This window comes from Vulpes vulpes, unplaced genomic scaffold, assembly GCF_048418805.1.
Source record: "Vulpes vulpes isolate BD-2025 unplaced genomic scaffold, VulVul3 Bu000000765, whole genome shotgun sequence".
NCBI lineage: Eukaryota > Metazoa > Chordata > Mammalia > Carnivora > Canidae > Vulpes > Vulpes vulpes.
Window position 1 is genome coordinate 6,539 of NW_027325727.1, and position 24,928 is coordinate 31,466.

Genomic DNA, 24,928 nt, shown 5'->3' on the forward strand with positions numbered 1-24,928 from the left:
GTGGGAGCTGGAATTCAAAACAGGAGGTGAACGCTGGTGGTGCAAGACCTCTGAGAAACTCTGGTAATCATGGAGAAGGTGTGGTTTGGTGACATGGGGCTACCTACTATTTAATGTATATATTCAAAGAAACCAAGTTCCTAGAAAGGTAGAAAGCCTGGAAGCACATGGACAGGAAATACATAGATCACACAATATGTACAGGACTGAAATTTGTCCCCAGAATAAAGCTTTGAATTATTTGAGGACAGACTCTAAAATGAAAGGGTAAATTATTATGTAAACACTCAAGGAACATGCTCTTTCCTGAAACATGGAGTACAATAGGTTTGTTATAAAAAATGTTTACTAGCTTTCTTTTTATTTGTTCTGATTTATCTTGATTACTCTTATTGATCATTAATTAATCAATCTTACGAATCTCATCAATTTAAGGGATACAAAGGAGGTGTGTTATTTACTAATCAAGGACCTGAGTCCACGGTAAGTAAAAATTTCCCAAACTTGTATTATTTTTAATAAACCTTTGTGATTCCTTGGGTGTTTTTCTTTTTCTTCTTTTGATGTGATTTTTTTAAAAAAAAGAAAAGAAACAGAATACTAAGAATCCGGGCAGTTCAGAGAATGAGACATTCATATACCCAGCTTTGGTGTTTGCCTACAGACAGGGCTGTGTCTCTCTTTTATTTATATGTTTCACAAGCCTCCGGACAGAGTCTACGCTGCTTGGGGGCTGCATTGAAGTTCTTTCATGATCTGCCTTCTGAGCATCTCTCCAACTTCACTTCCCACCCAGTCCTTACCTGTCTTGCAACATACTCTGACACCAAACTGCCCACGTTCCAGAACTCACCCTGCTTTTTCAGACTTCTCTGCCTACAATCCACCACCTCCATCATTTGGAAGAACCCAACTCAAAGGTCACCTACACCAGGAAGCATCTTCCATCCCCCACTAGTCCCTTCCCTCAGCCCCTTCTGTCCTGGGCATCTGTTTCCAAAACTAACTGCATGTATGGCTGACAGTGTGGGCTGCCTGGAGCCATCACTCACTAGTTGTGTAACCTTGGCCAAGTTTTTCACTCTTCTATCTCCCAGATTCTTCATTTGTACAATGAGGGCAGGAATAGCACTTGTAATAATAGGTTTATCGTATGGATTAAATGGTTGATACTTACAAAGCATTTAAAACAGTGCTTGGCGTATAGTAAGTGCTCAATAAATGTTATTGTAATTATGAATTTGCTCTTCTTTGTTTGCTTATGTGATTCTGAGTGCCTTTGCCTTAAAGACACCACAACGCCTAGCATATGATAGAGCTAATGAAAATTGTGTGTGTGCATAATTTTTTAAATCAGAATCTTCTGTGGCTATGGATTCCTTAGTGAATTCTTTAATAATCCCCAGATGTTACAAATATGAGCCAAATTTAATTTTTTAGATCCCATGAGCAGCTACTGATAATGATAATAAAATCCTATTTTTGTTTAAAAACAAGCTCCAAAACACAATGCTCCCAGTCCATGGTACTCTATATTTTCCTTCATGGAAACAAAACATCAAATTTAATTTGCATTTGCATCAAGAAGTTTTTAAAAAAGGATTTTCATTAAGAGCAGAATATGGCATTTAGGGAGGATAATTAAATGCATCTGAAACCCAGGAGATAAAAAGAGATGAAGAATTTTGTAATAAAAACAGCCTAGCTGGATCCCTTCCCCCTCCTTCTAGGTTCAAAAATTACTGTCCTTGGAAGACAGAGTGGGCTTTTCATTTAGAGCATCACTGAAGGCTTAGTATGGCTTTTGTCTTTGGGAGCCTCCATCTCCTCTTGATGCGTGAGGTTGACATTGTCACAGAATTGGCCTTGACTCCTAGGAATAAAGACAGGCTTAGGAATATTTCATTTCCAACCCCAATTTTCCCTCCCTTCCTTCTCCTCACTTCTCTGTTACAGAAACATTCTAGGTTTCCTTTCTTTTCTTCTTCCTTCCTTCTTCCCTCCCTTCCTTCCTTCCTTCCTTCCTTCCTTCCTTCCTTCCTTCCTTCCTTCCTTCCTTCCTTCTTATATATTTCCCTTCCTCCTTCTCTTTCTTTCTCCCACACCTCTTTTTTCCAGATTGTGTTTCAGAAAGAAAATGTTCCTAGAATATCATCGAACCAGCTAATGGAATGACAGCAATGATTAGTGGAGGCGTGAAGCCCGCCAACATCCCTAGGACAAAATGCCAGCCTCCCCCGTGTCTCTGGTGAACTTCCTCCTTGTTAGCACCTGCCCCCTCCCACCTCAACTCAATACTATCTCTTCACTGGATCCTTTTCCTCTGTTGCCAAACAAGCTTGTAGCCCCCCCAATAATTTTTTTAAAAATGTTTTGCTTGCCTCTTCTGCCTCTTTAAACTACTATGGAATTTTTTTCCTTTCAAAGCCACATTTCTTGAATATGTCACATACTATTTTTGTCTTCCTCACTACCTGTTTAGTCCACAACTCGCTACAATTCACTACTCTGTAAAACAGCTGTCTAGACAGCTGTTCTTAAATTTGGAAGATAATTCAAAATCTCTTTGGCAATCTGGTGGAAGTTATAGACTACTTCATCAAAACAAAATAAATTTTTTTGGTAATTTTTTACAACAAAAATTTCCACATAACTTTAAAGATTAATAAACTTCCTGAAGCTTATCCAGGGAACCCTGTAAGGACCAAAAGATTACAATCCTTTGCTCCAACAAGTCACATCTTCATTTCCATTTTTGAAAGGTTTAGGGGAGGAGCAAGCACTTTGGATTCATACCAAGAACTTGGATTCAAATCCTTCTACTTATGAACTGAATGACCTTGGCCAAATTGCATTGTGTCTCTGCCCATCAATTCCCTCGCCTGTAAAGTGAAGATGGTAATATCCATCTCAGAACTTATGGTGGACATTCCATGTGTTACAACATTTGGGAAACACCTAAGATCGCATTTCACATCTGTGAGGCACTTGGTGGATGAAACTCTTCATTCTTCTTTCCATAGCCTTATACATCTCTCTTTCAAGCATTTGGACTCTTCCTTCTTTGCTTAATTTATTGGCTCTATTTTATCCTGCTGTCCTATCAGCTTAGATGCTTCCTAGGATTCAACCTTGACTGGCCTTGTCCATCCTTCCTCAGAGGATGTTTCTGTTCCCACCTCTTCCCTGACTGAATCTCTGCTCCCTGTGTTCCTATCTCCAGCCTTACTGAAATGGCATATTTCCACCATCACCTGAAGCCTAGCATCAGAAGCCAAACTCACCTCTTCCCTCCAAAATATATTCTTCAATTTCGACTTTCCAATATTTCTCTATCAGTCTCCCAGTCGCCCAGACCTCTGGGACACTTGGCATGATCTCTGCTTCTTCCTTCTTCCTTACTTCATATACAACCAGACACTAAAGTCCTTCAAAGCCATCTCTTTCCTTTCTGCTGCCACTGTCACCTCACAGTAGAGCTTTGCCACCAGCTTCTCTGGTTGTCCCTCCGTTCAGTCCATACTAAATAACACTTACTGCTCTACCTCACCCCTGTTTTGTATCAGCTCCACACTGCCTATTGCTCTGAACTCAACATTTGGGTCCAGGAGTAAAATGAAATCAACCACAAATTTTAGTAACAACTAAAATTTGTTCATGTTCAAATACTTTTTAGAAATAGATTTATTCTGTGGAGGGAAAAAAATCCCAGCTTGTTCTTAACATAAAACCAATTAAAGAGGACAATAAAAATAAGTCTACTTAACAACAACCAATGATGCCAAGACAATGAAAATGAAAATTCTGGTTCTTTGAAAAATTTGAATCACAGAAGTATATTGTGGTTTGCAGACATTGAGAAGAATGCCATGTAGTATTGGCATTATTCACCAAGGAAGGACTACACTGGTACTAAACACATAGCCCAGTACCCTAAACAACTCTCTAGATTAGAACACATGTCATGAGATATTGGAAGTAAATCTGATTTGGGGTTGTCGGCTAGTGGTACTGCCCTACACAAAGGGAGCCTTGAGCAGAAATCTCTATGCATTCAAAGAGACACCAAAGAATGAGGGAAGTGTAGGTAAAGAATCAATATGTAAATCTAAGCATGTGTTCATGCATTTCTTAAAATCTGAGGAGTATTGGAGTATTGTTTTTCATATTGTTTTTCTCACAGATCTGACTCAGGTCATACAACCCCCATGTGTTCTTTCCTGGCCACTCCAAACCTCTCTGAATTCATAGTACCTACTATCTAACCCAGAAATCTCCAACTTCCTCTGTTCATAGGCTCTTAAGTGTCTCCCTTTTTTCTTCATGGTGTCCATTGACCAAAAGACATACCTAATAGTCTTCATCATTTAGTCGTTATGTCCAAACAACTCAATAAATCACATTCTGGCAACTTAGCAGCTGTTTGGATGAAATAGTGCCTGTGAATTAAAAGAAAACAGCTATTTACAATTTTATTCTAATATAATTATAATTACTTACTAATGGATGTATGTGCCTATAGGGCACTGCACAACTTCTCAAATTTAGAAATCAGATTAGACACCACCACCCTCCTTGCCTATTCCACATAGTTTTTTGTACAGTACTTGCATATTTATCACAATAACTGCCAAGAATCCAGCTTTGCAAAGATGTAAGATTAAAGCAATGTAGCATGACCTAATGTCAAAACTATGAACTAATAGTAGCTCACATGGCAGATGATGAGCATTACTGTTTTGTTTTGTTTTTTTATAAAAAAATATCCCATAGTGCCCCTGTAAATTTACTGTGGTACCCTGGGGTGCCTCATCATACAGTTTTGGGATCTCAGACCTAATCTCTGGCTGCCCAAAATTTGGTCATAAGCCATCAGTGTTGGCATCAGCAAAGAACTCATTCCCAACCCCCCGCCCAGATTACTGAATCAGAATATGCATTAAAAAAAAAAAAAAAGATGGGACTCCTGCGTGGCTCAGCGGTTGAGCATCCGCCTTCAGCCCAGGGCCTAATCCTGGAGACCTGCGAACAAGTCCCACGTCGGGCTCCCTGCATGGAGCCTGCTTCTCTCTCTGCCTGTGTCTCTGCCTCTCTCTCTCTCTCTTCTCTCTCTCTCTCTCTCTCTGTCTCATAAATAAATAAATGAAATCTTTAAAAAAAAAAAAAAGAAAAAAAGAAAAAAGAATGCGCACTTCAACAAGACGCCTAAGAGATTTGTATGCAGTAAAAGCTTGAGAAGCACAGTTATAAACCATTATTTGTCACCAGATCTTATCCTATGGTTGTGGGATGTCTTCTATTTTGCATATTTTTTAGTTCTTGCACTATTATTTAATCTTTTCTGCACAACCTTCCCAAGCGGACAGTTAGTTGAATGGAGGACAGAGATATCATTATGTTTTTATGCTTTGTGGTTCCCCCAGTGTCCAGCACAGTACGTTGTATGGAGGAAGAGGCTCAAATATCTGCTGAATGACTGGATTCAATCTCTAGGTTTCCCAGACATCCTGGGTAGAGTCCACTTGTGTAGGAAAATTGTTGATAAAGCCAGATCCAATGATACTAATAACATTCTTAGTAGGTTTATTTATTTATTTATTTATTTATTTATTTATTATTATTATTCATTCTTAGTAGGTTTAAAAAGAACATGGCATTTTAAAGATCTTGGGCCTCATATGTTAGTTCTTCAAAAATGGACACATCCCATTATTTGAGTCATGGTGAGGAGAGAATTATATCTTACTATTCAGCTTGATAAGGAATATAGTTATGTTGTAGAGATATGTAGCCCAACACTACAGTGACATGACTATATAAAAATGAAGACTGACTGAGTAAAAGTAGTCAAAAGTTAGGTAGGCTACATTTCCTAAAAACATAATGCACTAAGTATTCCAAAATAATGCTGCCATTTATTAATTGCACTCGTGAATCATTTGAATGCCAAGATCTGCATGTGTGCAAAATGCCATGGAAATTGGATTTAATTCTGTTTGAAACAGCTGTCTCTACTACAGCCAGTCTGAATGTAGCAAGTTCTTGGGAACAAATTTGAGAGAGAAAGAAAGCAGAAAGGAGTCTGCTTTGTCAGAAGGTTCAGGTTTGTCTCAATGCCACGAGGTACTCTCTACTTATTTAACCATTAGAGATATTTCTCCCATCGGACAATCCTTTGCTTCAGTGAGATGAAGCATCATGGTAGCAGAGGCAAGGTCAGTCTGTGATTTCTCTGCAGCCACTCAAGTTGATCTCATACCCGTGAACCACTTTTCTCACCCTAATCAACCGCCTCCTACATGTAGGATGGGAGAGAGGGGAACTCAGATGGGAGCATGGAAGAATGGAATCTTCTAGACAAATAGATAAAAAAAATCATAAACATCCACTCCTTAGCAAGTACTCTTGGCTTAAACTCTGTGACATGTCCCAACTCTCTTTGTCCCATGACCTCCACCACTACCATCATCTCTCAGCTGGATTGCTGCAGCATATCTAGTGCCTTTGCTTCATTCTTACCCATTAATACAGCCCACCTCCACTCAGCACCTTGAGTCATCTCTAAAAACAAAACAAGGCAAAAATGCATCACATACTCACTTGACTAAAACTGTTCAATGGGTCAAATTGCTCATGACTACTAGAATAAAACCTAAACCCCTCCTACAGCCAGCCATACCTTACAGAACCTGGCCACTGGCCACTATTCAGACTTCATTGCATTTCACTTTCCTTGCCATTCACTATGCTCCAGCCACACTGATCACACTTATCCTAGAATAGTCCACTATTTGGGACCTTGCTCTAGCTACTCTTATTGCTTAAAATGCTCTTACCTGAGACCTTGGGGGGAATAACTCTTTCTCATCATTCAGGACTCTGAAAAGAAGCAACCTCATCAGAGAAGTTTTCTTCATACCCGTCCCGTAGAAATAGTTGATCCCAACAACATACATCTCCCTATATATCATTACCCTATTTCATTTTCTTAAATACTTATCCCATCTGAATGGGATCTCCTATTGTTTATTAATTAATATGTCTGCTTTACAAATTATGCTGTCATAAAAATGAATGCTCAAATGGGATCAGGATCTTATCTGTTTTGTTCACTCCCACATTCCTTCAGAAGAACCTGACATAATAGGCACATGCTTGTAAAGTCTTTAGAAATGATTTATTCCTCCTCTCTTGTTTCTAAGAATAATTGAGATCCAGAAAAACCATTGGCTTGTTCTGCATCATATGGGAAGTTAGTGCAAAGCCAAAACTCGGACTCAGTCTTGGAGTTTCTGGGCCACCTCTACTTCTGTTACACCCCCTGGCTGTTCATTCAAAGATAACATAACCTCATCCAAGTAGTTTTAAACAATTGTTCAAAAGAAGTTCAGGTAACTCTGAGTCAGGAATGCCCCATCTTTGGATATGAAAAATGGTCTGTGAAGTTCATCATGCAAACCCTTCTCTGCCAAGACCTCTTTACTTTGCCATACTTCCTTGGGGTATTAACATACAAGTTGGTTTAGACTTCAAGGTGGAAGGCTTTTCTCTTTTTGTTTTTTAGTTTCTTCTTCCATTATTAAAATAAATCTGTTGACGAAATTAACATATCAGATGGAACAACACAACTAGAAATAACTTAGATCTCTGAAGATAATTTATTCATTAGATTAGAACTTTTAAATACAGGCAAAAGAGAAAATAACTATTATTAAAATGTTCCAACCAAATTGCTGCTTATCTTACACTATGCTAATTAGTAACAGCACCCAAAATTCACTCTTCCACAACTATCAGAGAAAATTGGAGATTGGAGAAAAGCTGTGGGAGGGGGGTGAAAGGCAGGGGGTGGGGTGCTACTAGTTATTAGAAAGGCTGAATAATAGCCATTAAGGTTTGAGTTCAAATTCCATCCTTAGGATTTGTGCCCAGATTCTTAATACTTCTTTTCTCTGCCTACCACGCTGAGGACAAATCTTTCATATGTGGATTTAGATTTCAAACAGGATTAAATCCCCTTCTATCTATTTTCTGCACAGCAGACAGAATGATCCTAACAAAGCTCAAGTTCTATTAGGTCATGTTTCCACTTACGACCCTTCCATGACTCCTGTTGCTCTTAGGAGAAAAATGCAAACTCTTTAATGTGAACTACTGGTCCCATTATAGTCGTACACCTGCTATACAAATTTTATCTTTCCCCTCTATTCTCTACCTCAGCCATATTGAATTATAGTCAGTGTTTTGCCTGAGAGCCTTTATAGATGCCTGACCCCTTTGCTGGGATGTACACTTTTCTTTTAAATTTTGGAAGTATTACACAATAGTATATTCTAGGGACTGAATTGTGTCCTCTTCAAATCTATTTATTGAAATTCTAATCCCACAATGTGACTGTATGTGGAAATGAGGCCTTTAGGAGATAATTAAGGTTAAGTGAAGTCATAAGCATATGGTCCTAATCTGATAGGATTAGTGTCCTTCTAAGAAGAGAAACTTGATAACTCACTCTCTTTTCTTCTCTTTCTCTATTTTTCCATATGTGCACAAATAAGTGATCATTGAACATACAGCAAGATAGATGGTGTCTACCTACAAGCTAAGGGAAGCAGCCCCCAAATTAAACCTACCTTGCTGGCATCTTGATCCTGGACTTCTGGTCTCTAGAACTGTGAAAAAAAAGATTTCTGTTGTTTAAGCCTCTCAGTTTGTGTTATGTTTGTTGTTTGCAGCCTGAGTTGACTAATATCTATAGTATTAAAATACAGTGATGTAAAAAAAAAAAAATAGCAACAACAACAATAAGGTACTTTGTGTGTTCCAGGCATTGTGTTAGTCATTTTATATGGATTACCTCACATAATCTTCAAGACAATTCATTGCATAGCTTGTAGCTATTACTGGCTTCATTTTATAGATGAAATAACTGAAGTTCAGAGAGATCATATCTTTCTTTTACAAATGATAGACCTGAAGTCAATAAAGGTTAAGTAACATACACAAGTCACACAGCAGACTTGAGGTGTATCACGGAGCAAGGATTATGACTTGGCTTTATCTGACTTCATGCCCTTTGCATCTAATTGCTACATGACTCAGTGTCTGCCTTAATGAGGATTAAAGCCGTAATGTCCCATGAGGGACTGCTGAATGATTTTGGAATATTTTGCATAGACATATATGTGGTAACTGCCTCAAGTATCTAAAGGATTATAAAAGGACTAGATTTCTTTTCCAAAAACTTAAGCAAGAGCACCTGAATCCATGGCAGGAAGAGTCATAAAATTGCTTTCAGCCCACTGTACCAGAGAATTTTCTAACAGTCCATATACAGAATGGGCTGTCTGGAGACCTGGGTCTCTTTTCATGAGTGGGATCAAGAAGGAACCAGCAATTAATTCAAAGGCAGTATGGAGGTGACCAGACAGCAGATGGTGGTTGAAAACAGATGAACTCTGAGCTTCCATCCAGCTCCAGGAATAAATGGCACTTGGTTTGGACTGTTCATGACCTTATTGTTGGTACAACCATTTGAGTTGGCAAAACACATGGTCCTAAACCAGCCAGACCTGTTTGGTGAAGATACGGTTGCATTTTTCTGCTACTATTATAGCCAGCCTTCCTCTTACTGAATGCCTGAGGGGAGGTACAATGAAGATCCTATTCTTATCTGGGGATGAGTAATTCCACTTGTGGTAAAGGCCCTCCCAGGTCCCCATTCTTACATTCCCCCTTTCCCTCACTTTCTAAAGCCTGACTGCGATGGTGAGATACAACAAGGCTCAGGAGAGGAAAGTTACACTCCCTAGTTTCCATCTCTAATAAGCAAAAGCACAATGACATTATTTTATAAAAGGAAGTGTTATATTTTATTAAAAAAAAAGTTTTAGTTTAAAAACTATTGGGGAAGGGGCACCTGGGTGGCACAGGGGTTGAGCATTGGACTTCAGCTCAGGTCATGATCTCAGGGTCCTGGGATCAAGTCCCACATCGGGCTCCCTGCATGGAGCCTGCTTCTCCCTCTGCCTGTGTCTCTGCCTTTCTCTCGTTTCTCATGTATAAATGAATAGAATCTTTAAAAAAAAAATTATTGGGGAAGAGCAAAGGGAAATAAATATTTTTGGCTTCCTATAGTTCAGTTTGCCAAGTTGGCAGCAGATTTATTCTTTTTCTGCAATTGTTTTACTTTTTCACTGTTTTCCCCACACTTAGTCATACAAACCATCAAGTTCTTATTCTCCCAAGAAGTAACACTGGATGCTTTCTTTTCACTTTAGATTGATCAGTTCAGCTACTTTATATTTCACCTTAAAACAATAAATAAAGGTCTTGAGTGCCTACTCTGAGCCAAGATCTATGCCAGACTTTATGATACATCAGTGAGCAAACCGTGGATTCCACCCTGGAGGAAAGCCTTATGGGACTCTTTGGGTTGCAAAGACAAAAAAGATAATTCATTGACTCACATATTCAAACTCAGAAATGGCTGAAACAACAGGAATCAGAGCCTTGAGCACTTTCAAGATGTTCTCTTCCCATCTATTATCTCAGCTCATTTTCCGTTTTGGCAACTCTTCCTATGAAGTTGATACAAAAACAATCAGAACTCCAAGAACTCAAGGTTCCACCTTCCCGAATTCACTGGCCAAGAGAAGTCTCCTCCACACAGTTGTAGACTTTAAAATCCTGGGAAAGAACTTCACTGGTCCAGCATGGGTCACATGCTGCCAGTCACTGTGGCCACAGGGGCAGGGCCAGCTTCATTTTTTTTTTTTTAAACATCAGCTTTACTAAGGTATAATTGATATACAAAGAACTGCATGTATTTAATGTGTACAGTTTGATGACTTTGGACGTCACCTACCATTTGTATCTCGTATTAGAGTAGAAGGATATGCCAGGGGAGAGAGAGGAATACTTTCTCAAAAAGATGGAGGCACTGGGGATCCCTGAATGGCTCAGTGGTTTGGCGCCTGCCTTTGGCCTAGGGCGCAGTCCTGGAGTCCCGGGATCGAGTCCCACGTAGGGCTCCCGGCATGGAGCCTGCTTCTCCCTCTGCCTGAGTCTCTGCCTCTCTCTCTCTCTTACTCTAAGTGTATCATGAATAAATAAATCTTAAAAAAAAAAAAAAAAAAAAAAGATGGAGGCGCTATTCCCTGAATAAAGATTGGCTACTAAGTGGATGAAAGACCAAAACATACTTTAAGGAGCTTACTAGCTGATAGGAAAGGCAGTCATGCAAGCAAGTAATAACAATGCAATGTTATACATGCTTTAATGGAAGTACGTTCAAGAGTAAGGTGGAGGATCATCAAAGCATGAGAAAGCAATTAATTCTGCCCGGTGGTTTAGGTAAAACTATAACAAGAGGTGACAAGTTCATGGACAAATGAAAAGAGATATGAAAATAGGCTGAAATCAGGTTGTGCTAGGCCTCGTGTACTAAGTTGAGTTTAGACAAACTTCAGTGGGTTACAGGATGGGACTTGAGAATTTTATTCATGGGAGCTGTGTCAAACTGCCCTCACACTGAGACACAAAGGCCCTCCACTGGAACACTACACTTTATGAGCACAGCTCTAGCCCTCTTTTAGACGCACCAATCTTTTCAAGGCAAGGAGTTCACAGTTCACATCCAATGGGATGTGTCCACCCAGAGCCTGTACTCACTCCTACTTCTATATCACAGTCTGGGTGTTCAGGAACTGAAATTCTCTGCTCAAAGTATCCCAAGCCTGCTTTTAGGATTTGGAAGTTGTGCAGGCTTCCATAGATCCATTCTCTAGGCCTTAAAGGTAGTTGTTAGGAATGTGAGAAAGAGCTTAAACATGGAAGCTGGGCTGTTTACAGGTATGTCCGTGAGGCCCTTCATAGTAGGATAGAGCCTTGGGGTAGAAAAGGAGGGGTTTGGGGAATGGGTTGAAAAACCCATTTTAATTCTTGTTTGAGGTCCTGCAAATGTCAGAGGTGGGCCTGAGTTATACACTATCAGGTTAGCCAGAAAACTGTGGGGAATTTTAATGGAAAAGAGTGGAAGCAGAGAGGAGCAAATGATTGAGAGATATTTCTGAAGTAGGCCTTACAGGATTCAATAACCACAGTTAGTGTGAGGCATAAGAACAAAAAAGAATGAATAAAAGCTCCAGTTTGCAGCTTGGGTGATTGTAATGTCATAACAAAATGGACAATAAAGGAAGAGAAACAGGAGTAGAGAATAGATAATATTATGATAAAAATTATTTTCTTGTGTTTTCACTATAAATGTGAATTACTAATGTCCCTTTGGAGAGATAGTAATAATCAATATCCCCTTTGGGGAAGGAAATGATAAAAATCAATAAAATAGAGAAGAGAAAAATAGAGACAATCAATTGAAACCAAAAGCTGATTGAAAAGATCAACAAAATTGGCAAGCTTTTAGCTTAGATTTACCAAGAGAGAAGAAAGAAGACTCAAATAACTAGAATCATAAATGAAAGAGGGAATGTTACTACCAACCTTATAAAATAAAAAGGATTATAAAGGAATACTATGAGCAATTGTATACCAGTAATTAGATAACTCAGATGATATGGACAAATTCCTAGAAAGACACAAAGTCCTGAAGCTGACCTAAGAAGAAATAGACAATCTGAATAGACTGATAACAAGTAAAGAGATTCAATTAATAATCAAAAACTACCCACAAAGGAAATCCCAGGCCCAGATGGCTTCACTGCTGAATTCTCCAAACATTAAAGAATATCGAGTACCAATTCTTTATAAACCTTCACAAAATAAAAAAGGAGAGAACTCTTCTGTTATGGTTTTTTTAATGTGTCAAATTGACTGTGCCACAGGGTGCCCAGATAAACATTATTTCTGTGTGTGTATGTGAGGATGTTTCAGGATGAGATTAGCATTTAAATTGATGGACTCAGTAAAGAGATGGCTCTCCCCAATGTGGGTGGGCATCATTCAACCCTTTGGAGTAGAGAAAAAGGCAGAGAAAGAAGGAATTCATTCCTTCTACTTCCTGCCTATCTACCTCATTATTGATAGAATAAAAAACAAAATCCACATGATTCTTTTAATAAACACAAAATTTGACAAAATCCAACACTTGTTCATTATATAAACACACACACACACACACACACACACACACACACACACACACATCTAGGAATAGCAAGGAGCTTCCTCAACCTGGCAAAGGGCATCTACAAAAAATCCACAGCTAACATGATACTTAATGATGAAAGATGCTTTCCCCTAAGGTTAGGACTGGACATTTTTCCTCTATGATTAGGAAAAGACAAGGGTGTCCACCCTCACCACCTCTATTCAGTGTGTCCTGGAGGTTCTAGCCTGGGCAATTAAGTAAGAAAAATAAATGATGGCATGATCCTGTGTAAAGGAAATCTTAAATAATTCAATAAAACGATCAGAACTAATAAATGAATTCAATAAGCTTGCAGAATGCAAGATGAATATACAAAATTAAATTATATTTTTATATGCTTTTAACTAACAATCCAGAAATGAGATTAAGAAAACAATATAACTAACAACAGCATCCAAAAAAATAAAATAATTAAGAATAAATTTGACAAAACTATTGCAAAATTAACACTCTGAAAACTACAAAGTATTATTGAAAGAAAAAAAAGATCTAAATAAATGGAAAAGCATCCAATATTCATGAATTGGAAAATTTAACATTGTTAAGATGTCAATGCTCCACAAACTGATCTACAGATCTAACATAATCCCCATCAGAACTCTAGCTGACTTCTTTTTGGAAATCAATAAGCTGATTCTAAAATTCACATGGAATTGCAAGGGATCAAGAATAGCCAAACAATTTTGAAAAAGAACAAAGACAGAAGACTCAAATTTCCCAATTTCAAAACCTACCGCTAAGTCGTGGTAATCAATACAAATTGTAGTAGTAGTACTAGCACAAAGATGTACATATAGACCATGGAAGGGAACTACAAGTCCAAAAATGAACCATTGTCACAGTCAACTCATTTTGGACAATGGTCCCAAAACCATCTAATGGGAAAAGAATAATTTTTTTAAAGGAAAAGCTGAATATCTACATGCAAAAAAAATGAAGTTGGATCCTTACCTCACATGAGGCATAAAATTAAAATGCAACAAAGCCTCAAATAATAGACTAAAACTTTTAGAAGAAAATATTAGGGTAAGTCTTCATGACCTCAGATTTGGCAATGGGTTCTTAGATATGACACTGAAAACACAAGCAATAAAAGAAAAAACACAGATAAATTAGACCTCATCAAAATTTTAAAATTTTGTGCTTCAAAGAATATTATCAAGAAAATGAAAAGACAACCCACAGAATGGGAAAAAAAAATTTGGAAATCAAATACCTGATGAGGGACATGTATCTATATATAAAGAGCTCACACAACTCAATAGGAACAAGACAGATAACCCAAATTAAAAATGGGAAAATGAAAAAAAAAAAGGAAAATGAACTGAATAAATATTTCTCCAAATAAGATGGATATACAAATAGCCAAAAGCATATGCAGATGCTTGGCATCATTAGTCATCAGGGAAATGCAAATCAAGCCTGCAATGAGATACGACTTCACACCATTAGGATTGCTAGAATTAAAGTCAGATAAGAACGAGTGTTGATGAAAATGTGGAGAAACCAGAACCCTCATACACTGCTAGTGGGAATGTAAAATGGTGCAGCCACTTTGGGAAACAGTTGTAAACTTCCCCAAATGGTTAAACATAGATTTAACACAATATCCAGCAATTCCTTTTTTTTTTTTTTAAAGATTTTATTTATTTATTCATGAGAGACACAGAGACAGAGAGAAACAGAAACACAGGCAGAGGGAGAAGCAGGCTCCATGCAGGGAGCCTGACGTGGGACTCGATCCTGGGTCTCCAGGATCACACCCTAGGCCGAAGGCGGCGCTAAACCGCTGAGCCACCCAGGCTGCCCAAGACCCAGCAATTCCACTTGTAGGCATACACATAAGAGAAATGAAAACCTATGTCCCTATAAATTTGTACACAAATATTTGTAGTCAAAAGGCGAAAACACCCCAAACGTCCAACGAATAAATAAATAAACAAAATGTGTTTTGCCATCTACACAATGGAATATTATTCACATATTCATAAGAAGGAATGGAGCACTGACACATGCTACAATAAAGATGAACCCCAAAAACTTTATGCCAGGTGAAAGAAGCTTGACACAACAGACCACATATTACGTGATTTCATCTGGATGAAACGACCAAGTCTAAAAGGACAGAAAGTAGATTAGCAGTTGCTTAGGGCTAGAGGGGATGGAAGGACAGGGAGGTCATTGCTGAAGTGTATAGGATTTCTTTAAAGGTGACAGAACGCTCTAAAATTAACTGTGCTGCGGGTTGCTCCTATCAGTGCATATACTAAAAACCATTCTACTATGTTCTTTAAATGGGTGAAATGTCTGATATGCGGATTAAATCTCAACAGAGCTTTAAAATGTTTTTAAAGGCAGTTTGAGGGAAAGGAAAACAAGCAAAGATGCCAAAGTTGTAAGTTACTCTGCAACCGAGTACACAAATGATATTTAGGTATCAAACTTCACAACTTCTCAAAATTTTAAAAATGAAAGGAGTTCTCTCCAGTCCAACTGCCTAGAGGGAGGTAACCCCCATTCCCTGGCCTCATGTTTCCACGTGGGGACTTCTTGCAGTGTAACATTCCTGGCCTGTCTGAACCCCCTCTCCCAACAGGAGCAATTTACCTGATTGGTGAATTTGAAAATGGAACTGAGCATCCTGTGTCTCGTGTAGCTGGGCCTGCCCACAGAGAGGCATTTAGCAAGCTTCTTGTGCCAGACTTTGCCCCTGCTCTTGTGGCTGGGAGCTGAGTTCTTTCAGTTCAGGGGAGAAGATGTAGAGAAACTAGGTGATGGCACAATGGGGTGGTTTTATTTATTTTTTTATTTTATTATTTTTTTTAATAGGATAGTTTTAAAGCATGTCTGCAAGTTCTTCAACATTCTTCCCATCAAGAGGTGGAGTGTATATCCCCATCTGTTGAACTAGCTGGGATTTCGTGATTGCCTTAATAAGTAGAAAGTTGTAGAAGGGGAGCAGTGTAATTTCGAATTAAAAAAGCCATGTGGCTCTTGTTGGTTTCTCTTAGGACACTCACGTTGGGACGCTTCAGCCACCATGAAAGAAGTCCAGGTACCCGGAGGTGACCATGTGGTGAGAGTGTATGGGAACAGGGGAGAGATGCTGTTCCAGCCTAGGTGCTAGACCTGCGAATGAATGCTCCTGCTCCCTGCCACCACCTGACTCCGACCACATGAGGTACCCTCCTGAAAGTCACTGGGTGGAGTCCAGCCAGTTCCCACATCATGAGCAAATTAGTGGTTAGTATTATTCTAAGTCACTCATTAGGGGTGATTTATTAAATTTCAAAAAAGAAATCTGGAATACACCCATTTTCTATGCCAGTAGAGAATTAAATTTACTAATAATGAAACTTGATCTCCCTTTACCTGACCCCTCTTTCTTATTTCTCAGTAAAAGTTGATTCCAAACTCAGAAGGGAAAATTTGTATTTAGGGGGCTCCTAAACCCTACAACTTTATCTGCCTAATATAAGAATTTCTCTGCCCTTCTCTGTGGCCCTGGATGGGCCTCAGGCCCCTCTGCTTGATTCTCTCTAGTGACTTGAAATGTCCCTGTAAACATTCAACTTAGAATGGCTCTTCCATAAAACATTTTTTTAAAGATTTTATTTATTCATGAGAGACACAGAGAGAGAGGGAGAACATATGAGAGACACAGGCAGAGGGAGAAGCAGGCTCCATGCAGGGAGCCGGACGTGGGACTTGATCCCGGGACTCCAGAATCACGCCCTGGGCCGAAGGCAGGCACTTAACTGCTGAGCTACCCTGGGATCCCCTAAAACATTCTTTCTTCAGTTGATCGAAAACCCCTTAAAGCGGCGCTGAACAAACTATCTTCTACATTCACACCTTTCAAGCCTTTCACGGCAGACATCACCTATTTCTTTAGTTGGTTACCTCTACTTCCTTCAACTTTTCCTCGTCAAACTTGAGTGTACATCAGCTGGAGGACTTCTTACCACATAGGTTCTTAGGCCCCCTCCTCAGGGTTTCCTCTGATTCAGGAGGCCTGGGGTAGGGTGGGCGAATTTGCTTATTTAACAAGCTCCCAAGTGCTGCTGGGGCTGACATCCAGGGCCTGCTCTCTGAGAACCACTGAGCTTGAGAAACCAAATGTCTAGGGTGGTGAAAGAGTCCTCATGCTGGCTGTGCTATGTTCCGATAAAATATAAAGGTCCCCAGTAAAAACCAGGGTCCTTGCCTGTGTCACACAGTTGCCAGGTTCTATAGCCTGACTCCGCAAACAGTCTGGGGTTATGGAGACAGGAAATATGGCTTGAAGAGATTTGTCTGTGGACTTCATCTGAGTGTTAATATCCTCTTTCCAAGTGGCATGAGAATCAAACAGAATAGGATGGCTGAAGACCGTAGCAGAATCCACTAACCCATTTCCTGTTTGTTCCCTTGGCATACTCCTGTGCTTTCTAGGAGCTCTGATAATGCAGAAGTAAAAGCAAGAGGGTGACAGGTACTGCATGCTTTTTGTGTACGTATGGAAGAGGCCACATCCCTGAAAGAGGAGAAGATCCCTCTTCGTGGCTGGGACCATTATTCAGAGCCTCAGCTGCATTTGCAGAAAAGGGTAAGGAGAGCCTTACCTCACAGGTTGCCGTGAGGATTAAGTGAAATTAATATATGCAAAGCTCCTAGAAACAGACTTGGCATGCATTAATTATTATTGCTGCTACTATTATCTCCTCCGTTTTAAAGATGAGGATTGAGACTTAGGAAGTTTGAGGAATATACCCCAAAACCTCACAGCTGGAAACTCGGCAATCCTGCCCCTTAGTCAAACAGAGGGATTGCAATGAGGATGCCCGAATAAAATGTGCAAATCACACCCCTGACACCATGGCCTCCACCTGTGAAAGGCATGGCTCGTGGGTCACAGCACACAGCTCTGCAGAGCCCAGGCGAGGCTTCCGAGGCCTCCTGCAGCCCATGCCGGGGCTTGGCAAGGGCTGCCTGGAAAGAAGCCCAGAGACAGACCTGCTTGACCACACCTGCAGTGGGAACACTGAAGCTGGGGATGCTTCTAGAACGTTATAAAATGAAAGGTCCAAACCCGATAGTAGAAACCTGGAATGGAAGGCTTACGCTACCTACAGATAAGGGAGGAATCCTATAACGTTCCCTCTGGCTCCTTCTGGCTCCTTCTGGCTCCTTCTGGCTCCTTCTGGTTCCTTCTGGCTTCTGTTTCCCTGACTCACTATGGCGATAAAGTCAAAGAAAGGAAAAGCCCTTACTGCCCTTCTACCTTTGGTACAGGCCAATCATTTCTTCGTAATTTTTTTTTTTTAATAATAACTTTGTATTTCAAAAGGCACGCTTCGGTGACTCAATTTTGTCTAAGGCAAACCTCACATAAAATGCTTCCTGATCAGCAGCAGGAGCTCCATTAAAACCAAATAAAAAGGGAAACGTTTTAAGGATCAAAGCAGATGAAACATTACAGAAATGCCACCATCATATTCAAAGGTCCAGTAATTCCGCAGAGCGGATCCCCGATTCTTTGCAATGGTGTTAGAGAAATTAATTGTTTAATCATGATGAAGACGTTGGCTATAAGTAATATTAATTAATATTGCCCTGGGCCTATATTTTATTCTTCTCCCACACTGAGAAGGGGATTATTATGCATCGTGAAAGATGCTCTTCAAAGAGACGTTTTAGCATTCTCCCCACCGCTGCCCCGGCACCAGGCACACAGGCACTGTCTCTCACCCTTATTCCCTGACTTCCCAAGCTCTCAATCGGGTCAAGGCACGCACATGCTCCTCACTGCGTGCCGGGCACCGTTCCAAGCACTTCACACACATTAACTCATTTAATCCTCACCACGATCCAATAATAAGCTTTTACCTGAGAACCAACCTGGGCCCAGGAAGGTCAAACGACTTGTCTGAGGTCACACAACTAGAAAGTGGCACCATCCCATTCCGAGCAGGTGTGATGATGTGGCCTGGAGGGTGTATCATGTGAAGTTGCGTGGTGAAGCTCTGGCTGTCTGCAGAGGGCCTTCCCCCTGGGAGTGAGTTGTACCCAATTGCACACATTATCTCAGATCATCCCTCAGGGACCCTACAAGGAAGGTTCTAGTACTTCTTTCCATTTTACAGTTAATAAGAATCAAGAGGAAAGAGGCTAAGCAACTTGTTATAGCTGCACTGTTAATAGGTACATGAGGGGAATCAGGCCTGGCAGTGGACGCCAGAGCACCCCTATGAGGTAGGCTGTATTGGAGAAACTTCTAGCTCTATTCCTGCTGTGTGTACTTCATCTCGGACATGATTCCCTGTTTCTGGCTTTCCACTGCTACCACTGCTGGTTGGTTATGTGGATCATAAACAGTTTCATTCAAGTATTCCAACATTCACCTCCTGAGTGCACTGCGCAGCTGCTCCCAAGGCGAGTCCAGACACACAAGGAAGTCTGCCTCCCTCTCCGACACCGGGATCAAGGTCCTCACCCAACAGTCAGGCTTTGGTCATGCTCACCACCAGGCACTCTTTGGACCCCATACATCATCAGACCTGCCCAACTAGGACTGGTGTGCCAAGGGACAGACAACTTCCTCGTTGGTTGGTTCTTAACCTAAGAATTTGCATTACCCTGGCGATTAAATTGTCTTGCCTACACACCAGGAACACTCATCTATGACCGAGTCTGGACCAGAGAATGAAACGAAGTTTAATTTTAAGTAAGGAGTAGAGGGAGAAGGCGATAAAACGAAGTGCAACAGAATTATTAGTTTCTCAGCTCTTCAACGTAGTTAGCATTTGGTGGACATAAATGTTCTCTGGAGGTGTTGGAAACCAAAATACTTGAATTCCAGGGGTTTGTGTTAAGGGCTGTCTTAGAGACAGTCTCTCTCTGTCTCTCTGTCTGTCTGTCTCTCCTTGTCTCTCTCTATGAAGCAGCATACCCCCGTTCATTTCCTGATGTGGAGCTCCCAGGAGTTGGAAACAAAATGTTTTCGATGGATGCCCTTTATCTTTGGAATCCCTTCCTTCCTGGACTGGCAGAGACTAAATCTCTTGGCCTTCCACAAAGCCTGTTCCAAGGTTTGTCTTTTTAATTGAGCTTCCGCTTAAAAATGCTTAAGACTATTTGCTTACTACTGACAACACAATGAAACTTGGTCATCAAACAGTGCTAGGCCCTCATTTTTTTTTTCTGACTCTAACAAAAAGATCCAACTCAATGCTCACTTAACTAGTAACTATCCCCCCTGTTGCAATTTTCGATTAAGGATTCTGTTCTCAGCCCCTAGTAAAAGGCTTTATGGTGTGATTTGCTTTGGACTTAATTTTGACTCTCAGAGGAGTGTTTAACCCCTGGTAAGAAGAATGCACAAAGAGAAAGCCTGCAAGAGTGGATTCCAAAGGCCAGGCTAAGTCGAATATGGGCATCAGATGTGAGTTCCAATCTCCAGAGCCTCCAAAACAAATGATAAGGCATAAATTAATTTTACAATATTTTTATGTGAATGAGTTTAAAGTTTTAGGAAGTTTTCCCTAAGTTTATCTTGCACTAAAGAATTAAAATACCATTTCATATGTCCAGGTTTGAGCAAACAAACTGACCTAAGATCATTAAATTTTTAGAAAAAAAGATTATATAAACACAGATTTTCCAAAAGCAACATGTTTGGTAACTAATGAAGTTTATTTTCTCCACTGAAATTCATTTTATTGTGTGTCCCATTGTCCTAGTAAAACTTGAGTGAGAAAGTCAAAATACATGGTGTAATAGGAGGAATATGATATTTTGCTGATCTGGCTGGCTTTCCTTAACTCTTGATTTGCACATTTCCAGAAGGAAATGTTAGCCAGTGTTGGTCACTGCCTATAAAACTAGCCATCCCTTTTCCGAAATCCAATTCTTAAGCAGGACTGGACTTTGTGTTCCCACCATTGGTCATCAGACCGCTATTTCCCGGCACCTGTCAAAACCCAGAGGTGGTTTTTTAAGCCACTAAGGTCACTTGTGGTGATCCCGGGCAGTAGGCAGGAAGACCGTGATGTTTGTCAGTCAGAGTATGCTCTCATCTTGGCTTCTGTGCTCCTGCTTCCTGCCCACTTGCCCTTGAAGGGGTTCCGGTGGAACCATGAGCTAGTGAATACAGCTTCTACAACTCAGATGCTAGCCAGACTCCAGTTCTTGGATTCTCAATGACCTCCGGGCCTCTAGCTGGCTGATTTCCCCGGTCCTCCCTCCCATCCAGGTGTCTGAAATGACAAGTTACTATTTACTTAGCTCCCTTTCCTACTTTCAAGAGAAACCAGTGGGTAAAATTGTGCCAGGTGGTGCTGTTGATAAACAAGTTCTAATATAAGATTTCCTCCTGGAACTCCGGCTCCTTTTCTTCTGGATGATGACTGAGGTGGGAGGAAACTTGGCTCTGCCTTCTAGAGATTTTTCCTTTGATAGCTCATCTCCATGCCTCATAGAGTGACAGGAGAAAGAGAATGGTAAGCTGGCTTTGCAGGAGTCCCTGAGGTGGTTTCATTCACCCTAACCTCACCCAATTTACTGAATCCCTGAGGCCAGGCCACCTCCGCCCCTGAATGGCTGGTCTTAGGATGGTGCCCATATGACTCAGATTCCACCAGCAGTGTTCCTTCATCCACCACAGCCCTATAAATTCTATCTCTTAGATCTTTTGCACATCCCATCAGGATATTTCTTATCTCTGTTCTTGGACATAGGAAGTACTCAACAGATATTTTTGAAAGTTGAATGAACTCTACTTACTGCTTTCCAGCTTTACTAATAGCCCTTTATTCCAGAATTAATGCATCAATCCAGTAACTGGCCATCTTGTTTCTGAGTTCCATGAGAGATAGTAGAGTACACAGGAACTCTACTAGTAGAGTAGATACTCTACTAGTAGAGTAGATAGTAGAGTACACAGGAACCTGAAAAATAAATATCAAAAATATTTAAAATGTGAGGTTGACAAATGTATAAGGTGCCATGGGGGGCACTGCATTGTAAATAAAGACAGTGAAGATATATTTTGCAAGTAAGTGGACATACAGCTTAATTTATTAAAGCATTTGAAGCCAAAAGGTTTAGCAGTTAAGCAATAAATGTGAAAGTCATGTAAATTTTTTCATGAGAGACATCTGCAGGCAGATGTAGGAGGTCTGACTCTGGTTATCTACCACAATGACTGGGGGCTGAGGGAGCTACTTGTCTTTGGTTCTTGGAAACCAGGGCTATTGCCCATTCTAAAACCCACAGGGCAATCTTGCATCAAAAATAACTGCACCCCTCGAAATGTCAATAATGGGCCCCCACTGAGAAACACTGATGATTTTTAATGTTCCTTCAATCGGTCTGGACTCCTAAACTTAAGTGGACTGTAGAGATCTTTAGAGACTCAGAAAAGAACTTGTGAGGGTAAGTAAATATTTGGATTATACAATTTCATAGAAAAAAGTTCAACAAAATGGGTTCACTTCCCTGGAAGACAAAAAAGGTGACCTGAGAAGTGAGTCTATGATGATGATACAGGATTGAGGAGTGGGGGGCAGCTCTGACCAGAAAATTCTCTATCTTCATGAGAGAAGGATGCATTGTCATGCTGGGAGGTCAGGAATTACTTCGGCTTTCTTGGCAACAAGGTTTCTAAGAAAGGAGAATCTATATCAGGTTCCAAAAGGAAAGTGGATACCCAGGTTGGAAGGGTTTGAAGACAAACAGGTTCTCATTGATTTCGGACAGTTCAAGTGGGATCTGGCTTATAGAAGAGGGAAGAACATTTAGGTAACTTCTGAAGTCCTTTCTAGTGCTTCTGTTTCTATGGATACACTTATTAGGTTACTACACGCTACGATTTGCTACCAAATTGACAGACTGGAGAGATGAAGGTGGAGGCACAACTTCCCAACCACCCTCTCCCCCAGTACATCCTGTGCGCCTCACCCTTCAAAGTGAGTGAATCATGAGGCCCGACAATGAAGGGTGCAGTGGGAAAACTGGAATCTAGCCCAGCACTGCAGTGAAATCCACTTTGATTTCTCAGTAGAAATAAAAGAAATAAAAAGAAAACCCACAGAAAAGGGCCATTAGGGGAGAAAACATTTGTCACTGTGGACAGAATAAAAGTCCAACCAAATGAAATAAACGCCTGTGGAAAAAGCCATGTCATTCTAGGGAAAGTACGATGTTCCTTCTCCCTTGCTCTTCATTTAGTTTTCGTCCACTCAATGTACTGAGCTTTACCCTCTCCCCGTTTATTTTCCATCGATGAAAGATGCATGGATTGAATTCAGCCTTTGGATAGGTCTTTGTCGGGAAGACCTTTGTACTTCCAAAATAAAAGTGTTTAGCTTGGTACTATCTCAATGGCAAAACATGTACTTCCAGAATAAGATGCTTGCTGGGCTAGCATGCTTTTTTATTGAGTAAGAAACAATATTGTTAGCAATTTTTCAAGCTGTTAATATACACATATTAAACAGCAACAACAACAACCCTGTTCTATCATTATAAATCATAGGGTGAGTACCCCTTGGTGGAAAGAAATGAAAACATTCTGGCCACTGAGGCTTTCTCATTTAAAAGCTGTCATAGTAATAATACTAGTTGATATTGACAAATGCAGTTTTGATTTTTTTAATGTTTCAAAATATAATTTATCCACAGGCGTCTAATTGATAATACTTAACAAAATCTGATATATATTCTAGACACTCAATATAAATTTACTGAATATTCAGTTAGAATTTATGAACACAAAAATAAAGTGTGCCTTAAGCCAATGTGGGGGATATTTCATTTTTAATATCCTTGTAACATCCTACAGGGTATACAGTAGTAAGTATGAGAAGTAGCATATCTATCTACCAATGAAATAAAAGGCTTATAATCTATGCAAAATCTATTCCAGAATAAGACTATTATCCACTTTAAAAATACCTCTCAAAATTAATAATATCGTCACTAAGAGAAATTTTAAAAAGTAGCACGAACCTTAAGACCTCCAGCGGATCAGAAGACAAGTATGGTCTCTGGAGGATCTGGTTGAAACAATATATTCACAAAAGTCTTTTAAATCGAAGCTGTTCACAAAGGGAGTCCCGAGGAAGACGGTGTGGCTCTGACATGCCAGTCGCTTCTGGAAGGAAAGGAAAGCACGCTATTAGGAAGTATCCAAGTACCATTACTGCCGGTCTCAGCCATCATGGGGTCTCTAGTAGCACCTACTGCTATTATTAATATAATGGCATTAGTTTCTGCTACCTTATACTCTCAAAATCTTATTCATAAATGGCAGGGTGGGACAGTAATCTCTCAGGCTTGTATCTAAAAGCCTTTGAAGAATAAAAGAGTATTTTACTAACTCTACTTTTCCCATCATCTAAGCAGGGTGGGACTGAAGACTTGTGCATGGAGAATGAGCAGAGAGGCAGCGATGCTGGATTCACGGAGTGCCTGTCAGCACAGCAAGAGGCTGTGCAAGGGGCTGTGTGTGTGTGTGTGTGTGTGTGTATACATATATACGCATATACATACAGGCTTTTTAATCTGAACCACAGGACTGCAATTGGAGTGTCCTGGCTCCATTTCACAGGTGAGAAAACTCAAGTACAGACTCCTGAGGTCAGGCTTAGAACCCGGTCTGTCATAGCCCGAAGGCTTCAGGGCTGGCTCTTTCCCTCACTTCACTCTGTGGCCTATGTGATTTAGGAAAAATATTTCTAAAGAAATGTTTCTAAAGACAGGAGAACAGACAATGCTGCGATT

The 24,928-nt window shown here is 40.2% G+C and overlaps 1 long non-coding RNA gene across 1 annotated transcript; it reads right to left on the reverse strand.

Annotated features, from left to right (window-relative positions):
• Positions 1-1,513: 1,513 nt before the first annotated feature.
• On the reverse strand, positions 1,514-24,300 carry LOC112923621 (uncharacterized). Its single transcript, XR_011998622.1, has 7 exons — positions 24,155-24,300; positions 21,929-22,092; positions 10,467-10,577; positions 8,631-8,669; positions 6,837-6,879; positions 4,351-4,439; positions 1,514-1,873 (listed from the first exon to the last, which is right to left on the reverse strand). It is a non-coding gene; the product is annotated as an uncharacterized lncRNA (long non-coding RNA).
• Between the last annotated feature and the right edge of the window lie 628 nt (positions 24,301-24,928).